Below are 9,889 nucleotides of genomic sequence, written 5' to 3'. Positions count from 1 at the left end.
ACGTGAATATCTCGAAAACTAGAAGTGCTAAAAATACGCCCAGGGTACCAAAAGAAAGGAAATTCAATTTAAGTAAAACAAATGAAGACAGATGTAAAATCGTACGAACGAAAAAAAAGTTATGAGTGTTCAAAGATAGGCATTTTATAGGACGAAACAACGAAAATGCTCTTTTTCTGAAAAAAATTCCAACTTTAAACGTGAATATCTCGAAAACTAGAAGAGCTAAAAATACGCCCAGGGTACCAAAAGAAAGGAAATTCAATTTTAGTCAAACAAAAGAAGACAGATGTAAAATCGTACGAACGACAAAAAAGTTATGAGCGTTCAAAGATATGCATTTTAGAGGACGAAACAACGAAAATGCTCTTTTTCTGAAAAAACTTCCAACTTTAAACGTGAATATCTCGAAAACTAGAAGTGCTAAAAATACGCCCAGGGTACCAAAAGAAAGGAAATTCAATTTTAGTCAAACAAGTGAAGACAGATTAAAAATCATACGAACGAAAAAAAAGTAATGAACGTTCAAAGAAAGGCATTTTATAGGACGAAACAACGAAAATGCTCTTTTTCTGAAAAAACTTCCAACTTTAAACGTGAATATCTCGAAAACTAGAAGAGCTAAAAATACGCCCAGGGTACCAAAAGAAAGAAAATTCAATTTTAGTCAAACAAGTGAAGACAGATTAAAAATCGTACGAACGAAAAAAAAGTTATGAGCGTTCAAAGATAGGCATTTTATAGGACGAAACAACGAAAATGCTCTTTTTCTGAAAAAACTTCCAACTTTAAACGTGAATATCTAGAAAACTAGAAGTGCTAAAAATACGCCAAGTTTACCGAAAGAAAGGAAATTCAATTTTAGTCAAACAAGTGAAGACAGATTAAAAATCGTACGAACGAAAAAAAAGTTATGAGCGTTCAAAGATAGGCATTTTATAGGATGAAACAACGAAAATGCTCTTTTTCTGAAAAAACTTCCAACTTTAAACGTGAATATCTCGAAAACTAGAAGTGCTAAAACTACGGCCAGGGTACCAAAAGAAAGGAAATTCAATTTTAGTCAAACAAGTGAAGACAGATTAAAAATCGTACGAACGACAAAAAAGTTATAAGTGTTCAAAGATAGGCATTTTATAGGACGAAACAACGAAAATGCTCTTTTTCTGAAAAAACTTCCAACTTTAAACGTGAATATCTCGAAAACTAGAAGTGCTAAAAATACGCCCCGGGTACCAAAAGAAAGGAAATTAAATTTTAGTCAAACAAGTGAAGATAGATTAAAAATCGTACGAACGAAAAAAAAGTTATGAGCGTTCAAAGATAGGCATTTTATAGGTCGAAACAACGAAAATGCTCTTTTTCTGAAAAAACTTCCAACTTTAAACGTGAATATCTCGAAAACTAGAAGTGCTAAAAATACGCCCAGGGTACCAAAAGAAAGGAAATTCAATTTTAGTCAAACAAGTGAAGACAGATTAAAAATTGTACGAACGAAAAAAAAGTTATGAGCGTTCAAAGATAGGCATTTTATAGGATGAAACAACGAAAATGCTCTTTTTCTGAAAAAACTTCCAAATTTAAACGTGAATATCTCGAAAACTAGAAGTGCTAAAAATACGCCTAGGGTACCAAAAGAAAGGAAATTCAATTTTAATCAAACAAGTGAAGACAGATTAAAAATCGTACGATTGAAAAAAAAGTTATGAGCGTTCAAAGATAGGCATTTTATAGGACGAAACAACGAAAATACTCTTTTTCTGAAAAAACTTCCAACTTTAAACGTGAATATCTAGAAAACTAGAAGTGCTAAAAATACGCCCAGGGTACCAAAAGAAAGGAAATTCAATTTTAGTCAAACAAAGTGGCGACAGATTAAAAATCGTACGAACGACAAAAAAGTTATAAGTGTTCAAAGATAGGCATTTTATAGGACGAAACAACGAAAATGCTCTTTTTCTGAAAAAACTTCCAACTTTAAACGTGAATATCTCGAAAACTAGAAGTGCTTAAAACACGCCCAGGGTACCAAAAGAAAGGAAATTTAATTTTTGTTAAACAAGTGAAGGCAGATTAAAAATCGTACGAACGAAAAAAAAGTTATGAGCGTTCAAAGATAGGCATTTTATAGGACGAAACAACGAAAATGCTCTTTTCCTGAAAAAACTTCCAACTTTAAACGTGAATATCTAGAAAACTAGAAGTGCTAAAAATACGCCCAGGGTACCAAAAGAAAGGAAATTCAATTTTAGTCAAACAAGTGAAGACAGATTCAAAATCGTACGAACGAAAAAAAGTTATGAGCGTTCAAAGATAGGCATTTTATAGGACGAAACAACGAAAATGCTCTTTTTCTGAAAAAACTTCCAACTTTAAACGTGAATATCTCGAAAACTAGAAGTGCTAAAAATACGCCCAGGGTACCAAAAGAAAGGAAATTCAATTTTAGTCAAACAAGTGAAGACAGATTAAAAATCGTACGAACGACAAAAAAGTTATGAGCGTTCAAAGATAGGCATTTTATAGGATGAAACAATGAAAATGCTCTTTTTCTGAAAAAACTTCCAACTTTAAACGTGAATATCTCGAAAACTAGAAGTGCTAAAAATACGCCCAGCGTACCAAAAGAAAGGAAATTCAATTTTAGTCAAACAAGTGAAGACAGATTGAAAATCGTACGAACGAAAAAAAAGTTATGAGCGTTCAAAGATAGGCATTTTATAGGACGAAACAACGAAAATGCTCTTTTTCTGAAAAAACTTCCAACTTTAAACATGAATATCTCGAAAACTAGAAGTGCTAAAAATACGCCCAGGGTACCAAAAGAAAGGAAATTCAATTTTAGTCAAACAAGTGAAGACAGATTAAAAATCGTACGAACGAAAAAAAAGTTATGAGCGTTCAAAGATAGGCATTTTATAGGACGAAACAACGAAAATGCTCTTTTTCTGAAAAAACTTCCAACTTTAAACGTGAATATCTCGAAAACTAGAAGTGCTAAAAATACGCCCAGGGTACCAAAAGAAAGGAAATTCAATTTTAGTCAAACAAGTGAAGACAGATAAAAAGTCGTACGAACGACAAAAAAGTAATAAGTGTTCAAAGATAGGCATTTTATAGGACGAAACAAAGAAAATGCTCTTTTTCTGAAAAAACTTCCAACTTTAAACGTGAATATCTCGAAAACTAGTAGAGCTAAAAATACGTCCAGGGTACCAAAAGAAAGGAAATTCAATTTTAGTAAAACAAGTGAAGACAGATTAAAAATCGTACGAACGAAAAAAAAGTTATGAGCGTTCAAAGATAGGCATTTTATAGGACGAAACAACGAAAATGCTCTTTTTCTGAAAAAACTTCCAACTTTAAACGGAAATATCTCGAAAACTAGAAGTGCTAAAAATACGCCCAGGGTACCAAAAGAAAGGAAATTCAATTTTAGTCAAACAAGTGAAGACAGATAAAAAATCGTACGAACGACAAAAAAGTTATAAGTGTTCAAAGATAGGCATTTTATAGGACGAAACAACGAAAATGCTCTTTTTCTGAAAAAACTTCCAACTTTAAACGTAAATATCACGAAAACTAGAAGTGCTAAAAATACGCCCAGGGTACCAAAAGAAAGGAAATTCAATTTTAGTCAAATAAGTGAAGACAGATTAAAAATCGTACGAACGAAAAAAAAGTTATGAGCGATCAAAGATAGGCATTTTATAGGACGAAACAACGAAAATGCTCTTTTTCTGAAAAAACTCCCAACTTTAAACGTGAATATCTCGAAAACTAGAAGAGCTAAAAATACGCCCAGGGTACCAAAAGTAAGGAAATTCAATTTTAGTCAAACAAGTGAAGACAGATAAAAAATCGTACGAACGACAAAAAAGTTATAAGTGTTCAAAGATAGGCATTTTATAGGACGAAACAACGAAAATGCTCTTTTTCTGAAAAAACTTCCAACTTTAAACGTGAATATCTCGAAAACTAGAAGTGCTAAAAATACGCCCAGGGTACCAAAAGAAAGGAAATTCAATTTTAGTCAAACAAGTGAAGACAGATTAAAAATCGTACGAACGACAAAAAAGTTATAAGTGTTCAAAGATAGGCATTTTATAGGACGAAACAACGAAAATGCTCTTTTTCTGAAAAAACTTCCAACTTTAAAAGTGAATATCACGAAAACTAGAAGTGCTAAAAATACGCCCAGGGTACCAAAAGAAAGGAATTTCAATTTAAGTCAAACAAGTGTAGAAAGATTAAAAATCATACGAACGAAAAAAAAGTTATGAGCGTTCAAAGATAGGCATTTTATAGGACGAAACAACGAAAATGCTCTTTTTCTGAAAAAACTTCCAACTTTAAACGTGAATATCTCGAAAACTAGAAGTGCTAAAAATACGCCCAGGGTACCAAAAGAAAGGAAATTCAATTTAAGTCAAACAAGTGAAGACAGATTAAAAATCGTACGAACGACAAAAAAGTTATAAGTGTTCAAAGATAAGCATTTTATAGGACGAAACAACGAAAATGCTCTTTTTCTGAAAAAACTTCCAACTTTAAACGTGAATATCTCGAAAACTAGAAGAGCTAAAAATACGCCCAGGGTACCAAAAGAAAGGAAATTCAATTTTAGTCAAACAAAAGAAGACAGATTAAAAATCGTACGAACGACAAAAAAGTTATAAGTGTTCAAAGATAGGCTTTTTATAGGACGAAACAACGAAAATGCTCTTTTTCTGAAAAAACTTCCAACTTTAAACGTGAATATCTCGAAAACTAGAAGTGCTAAAAATACGTCCAGGACACCAAAAGAAAGGAAATTCAATTTAAGTCAAACAAATGAAGACAGATTAAAAATCGTACGAACGAAAAAAAAAGTTATGAGCGATCAAAAATAGGCATTTTATAGGACGAAACAACGAAAATGCTCTTTTTCTGAAAAAACTTCCAACTTTAAACGTGAATATCTCGAAAACTAGAAGTGCTAAAAATACGTCCAGGACACCAAAAGAAAGGAAATTCAATTTGAGTCAAACAAATGAAGACAGATTAAAAATCGTACGAACGAAAACCAAGTTATGAGCGTTCAAAGATAGGCATTTTAGAGGACGAAACAACGAAAATGCTCTTTTTCTGAAAAAACTTCCAACTTTAAACGTGAATATCTCGAAAACTAGAAATGCTAAAAATACGTCCAGGACACCAAAAGAAAGGAAATTCAATTTTAATCAAACAAGTGAAGACAGATTAAAAATCGTACGAACGAAAAAAAAAGTTATGAGCGATCAAAGATAGGCATTTTATAGGACGAAACAACGAAAATGCTCTTTTTCTGAAAAAACTTCCAACTTTAAACGTGAATATCTCGAAAACTAGAAGAGCTAAAAATACGCCCAGGGTACCAAAAGAAAGGAAATTCAATTTTAGTCAAACAAGTGAAGACAGATTAAAAATCGTACGAACGAAAAAAAAGTTATGAGCGTTCAAAGATAGGCATTTTATAGGACGAAACAACGAAAATGCTCTTTTTCTGAAAAAACTTCCAACTTTAAACGGGAATATCTCGAAAACTAGAAGTGCTAAAAATACGCCCAGGGTACCAAAAGAAAGGAAATTCAATTTTAGTCAAACAAGTGAAGACAGATTAAAAATCGTACGAACGAAAAAAAAAGTTATAAGCGTTCAAAGATAGGCATTTTATAGGACGAAACAACGAAAATGCTCTTTTTCTGAAAAAACTTCCAACTTTAAACGTGAATATCTCGAAAACTAGAAGTGCTAAAAATACGCCCAGTGTACCACAAAAAAGGAAATTCAATTTAAGTCAAACAAGTGAAGACAGATTAAAAATCGTACGAACGAAAAATAAGTTATGAGCGTTCAAAGATAGGCATTTTATAGGACGAAACAACGAAAATGCTCTTTTTCTGAAAAAACTTCCAACTTTAAACGTGAATATCTCGAAAACTAGAAGTGCTAAAAATACGCCCAGTGTACCAAAAGAAAGGAAATTCAATTTTAGTCAAACAAGTGAAGACAGATTAAAAATCGTACGAACGAAAAATAAGTTATGAGCGTTCAAAGATAGGCATTTTATAGGACGAAACAACGAAAATGCTCTTTTTCTGAAAAAACTTCCAACTTTAAACGTGAATATCTCGAAAACTAGAAGTGCTAAAAATACGCCCAGGGTACCAAAAGAAAGGAAATTCAATTTTAGTCAAACAAGTGAAGACAGATTAAAAGTCGTACGAACGACAAAAAAGTTATGAGCGTTCAAAGATAGGCATTTTATAGGACGAAACAACGAAAATGCTCTTTTTCTGAAAAAACTTCCAACTTTAAACGTGAATATCTCGAAAACTAGAAGTGCTAAAAATACGCCCAGGGTACCAAAAGAAAGGAAATTCAATTTAAGTCAAGCAAGTGAAGACAGATTTAAATTGGTACGAACGAAAAAAAAGTTATGAGCGTTCAAAATAGGCATTTTATAGGACGAAACAACGAAAATGCTCTTTTTCTGAAAAAACTTCCAACTTTAAACGTGAATATCTCGAAAACTAGAAGTGCTAATAAGACGCCCAGGAAACCAAAAGAAAGGAAATTCAATTTTAGTCAAACAACTGAAGACAGATTAAAAATCGTACGAACGAAAAAAAAGTTATGAGCGTTCAAAGATAGGCATTTTATAGGACGAAACAACGAAAATGCTCTTTTTATGAAAAAACTTCCAACTTTAAACGTGAATATCACGAAAACTAGAAATGCTAAAAATACGCCCAGGGTACCAAAAGAAAGGAAATTCAATTTTAGTCAAACAAGTGAAGACAGATTAAAAGTCGTACGAACGACAAAAAAGTTATAAGTATTCAAAGATAGGCATTTTATAGGACGAAACAACGAAAATGCTCTTTTTCTGAAAAAACTTCCAACTTTAAACGTGAATATCTCGAAAACTAGAAGTGCTAAAAATACGCCCAGTGTACCAAAAAAAAGGAAATTCAATTTAAGTCAAACAAGTGAAGACAGATTAAAAATCGTACGAACGAAAAATAAGTTATGAGCGTTCAAAGATAGGCATTTTATAGGACGAAACAACGAAAATGCTCTTTTTCTGAAAAAACTTCCAACTTTAAACGTGAATATCTCGAAAACTAGAAGTGCTTAAAATACGCCCAGGGTACCAAAAGAAAGGAAATTCAATTTAAGTTAAACATGTGAAGACAGATTAAAAATCTTACGAACGAAAAAAAAGTTATAAGCGTTCAAAGATAGGCATTTTATAGGAAGAAACAACGAAAATGCTCTTTTTCTGAAAAAACTTGAAAATAATTACGTGAATATCTCGAAAACTAGAAGTGCTAAACATACGCCCAGGGTACCAAAAGAAAGCAAATTCAATTTTAGTCAAACAAGTGAAGACAGATTAAAAATCGTACGAACGACAAAAAAGTTATAAGTGTTCAAAGATAGGCATTTTATAGGACGAAACAACGAAAATGCTCTTTTTCTGAAAAAACTTCCAACTTTAAACGTGAATATCTCGAAAACTAGAAGTGCTAAAAATACGCCCAGGCTACCAAAAGAAAGGAAATTCAATTTTAGTCAAGCAAGTGAAGACAGATTCAAATTGGTACGAACGAAAAAAAAGTTATGAGCGTTCAAAATAGGCATTTTATAGGACGAAACAACGAAAATGCTCTTTTTCTGAAAAAACTTCCAACTTTAAACGTGAATATCTCGAAAACTAGAAGTGCTAAAAATACGCCCAGGGTACCAAAAGAAAGGAAATTCAATTTTAGTCAAACAAGTGAAGACAGATTAAAAATCGTACGAACGAAAAAAAAGTTATGAGCGTTCAAAGATAGGCATTTTATAGGACAAAACAACGAAAATGCTGTTTTTCAGAAAAAACTTCCAACTTTAAACGTGAATATCTCGAAAACTAGAAGTGCTAAAAATACGCCCAGGGTACCAAAAGAAAGGAAATTCAATTTTAGTCAAACAAGTGAAGACAGATTAAAAGTCGTACGAACGAAAAAAAAGTTATGAGCGTTCAAAGATAGGCATTTTATAGGACGAAACAACGAAAATGCTCTTTTTCTGAAAAAACTTCCAACTTTAAACGTGAATATCTCGAAAACTAGAAGTGCTAAAAATACGCCCAGGGTACCAAAAGAAAGGAAATTCAATTTAAGTCAAGCAAGTGAAGACAGATTTAAATTGGTACGAACGAAAAAAAAGTTATGAGCGTTCAAAATAGGCATTTTATAGGACGAAACAACGAAAATGCTCTTTTTCTGAAAAAACTTCCAACTTTAAACGTGAATATCTCGAAAACTAGAAGTGCTAATAAGACGCCCAGGAAACCAAAAGAAAGGAAATTCAATTTTAGTCAAACAACTGAAGACAGATTAAAAATCGTACGAACGAAAAAAAAGTTATGAGCGTTCAAAGATAGGCATTTTATAGGACGAAACAACGAAAATGCTCTTTTTATGAAAAAACTTCCAACTTTAAACGTGAATACCTCGAAAACTAGAAGTGCTAAAAATACGCCCAGGGTACCAAAAGAAAGGAAATTCAATTTTAGTCAAACAAGTGAAGACAGATTAAAAATCGTACGAACGACAAAAAAGTTATAAGTGTTTAAAGATAGGCATTTTATAGGACGAAACAACGAAAATGCTCTTTTTCTGAAAAAAACTTCCAACTTTAAACGTGAATATCTCGAAAACTAGAAGTGCTAAAAATACGCCCAGGGTACCAAAAGAAAGGAAATTCAATTTTAGTCAAACAAGTGAAGACAGATTAAAAATCGTACGAACGAAAAACAAGTTATGAGCGTTCAAAGATAGGCATTTTATAGGACGAAACAACGAAAATGCTCTTTTTCTGAAAAAACTTCCAACTTTAAACGTGAATATCTCGAAAACTAGAAGTGCTAAAAATACGCTCAGGGTACCAAAAGAAAGGAAATTCAATTTTAGTCAAACAAGTGAAGACAGATTAAAAATCGTACGAACGACAAAAAAGTTATGAGCGTTCAAAGATAGGCATTTTATAGGACGAAACAACGAAAATGCTCTTTTTCTGAAAAAACTTCCAACTTTAAACGTGAATATCTCGAAAACTAGAAGAGCTAAAAATACACCCAGGGTACCACAAGAAAGGAAATTCAATTTTAGTCAAACAAGTGAAGACAGATTAAACATCGTACGAACGAAAAAAAAGTTATGAGCGTTCAAAGATAGGCATTTTATAGGACGAAACAACGAAAATGCTCTTTTTCTGAAAAAACTTCCAACTTTAAACGTGAATATCTCGAAAACTAGAAGTGCTAAAAATACGACCAGGGTACCAAAAGAAAGGAAATTCAATTTAAGTCAAACAAGTGAAGACAGATTAAAAATCGTACGAACGAAAAAAAAGTTATGAGCGTTCAAAGATAGGCATTTTATAGGACGAAACAACGAAAATGCTCTTTTTCTGAAAAAACTTCCAACTTTAAACGTGAATATCTCGAAAACTAGAAGTGCTAAAAATACGCCCAGGGTAACAAAAGAAAGGAAATTCAATTTTAGTCAAACAAATGAAGACATTTAAAAATCGTACGAACGAAAAACAAGTTATGAGCGTTCAAAGATAGGCATTTTATAGGACGAAACAACGAAAATGCTCTTTTTCTGAAAAAACTTCCAACTTTAAACGTGAATATCTCGAAAACTAGAAGTGCTAAAAATACGCCCAGGGTACCAAAAGAAAGGAAATTCAATTTAAGTCAAGCAAGTGAAGACAGATCAAAAATCGTACGAACGAAAAAAAAGTTATAAGTGTTCAAAGATAGGCATTTTATAGGACGAAACAACGAAAATGCTCTTTTTCTGAAAAAACT

This window comes from Anopheles ziemanni (genome assembly GCF_943734765.1).
Source record: "Anopheles ziemanni chromosome X unlocalized genomic scaffold, idAnoZiCoDA_A2_x.2 X_unloc_3, whole genome shotgun sequence".
Classification (NCBI taxonomy): Eukaryota; Metazoa; Arthropoda; class Insecta; order Diptera; family Culicidae; genus Anopheles; species Anopheles ziemanni.
This window is presented reverse-complemented; position numbering follows the sequence as displayed.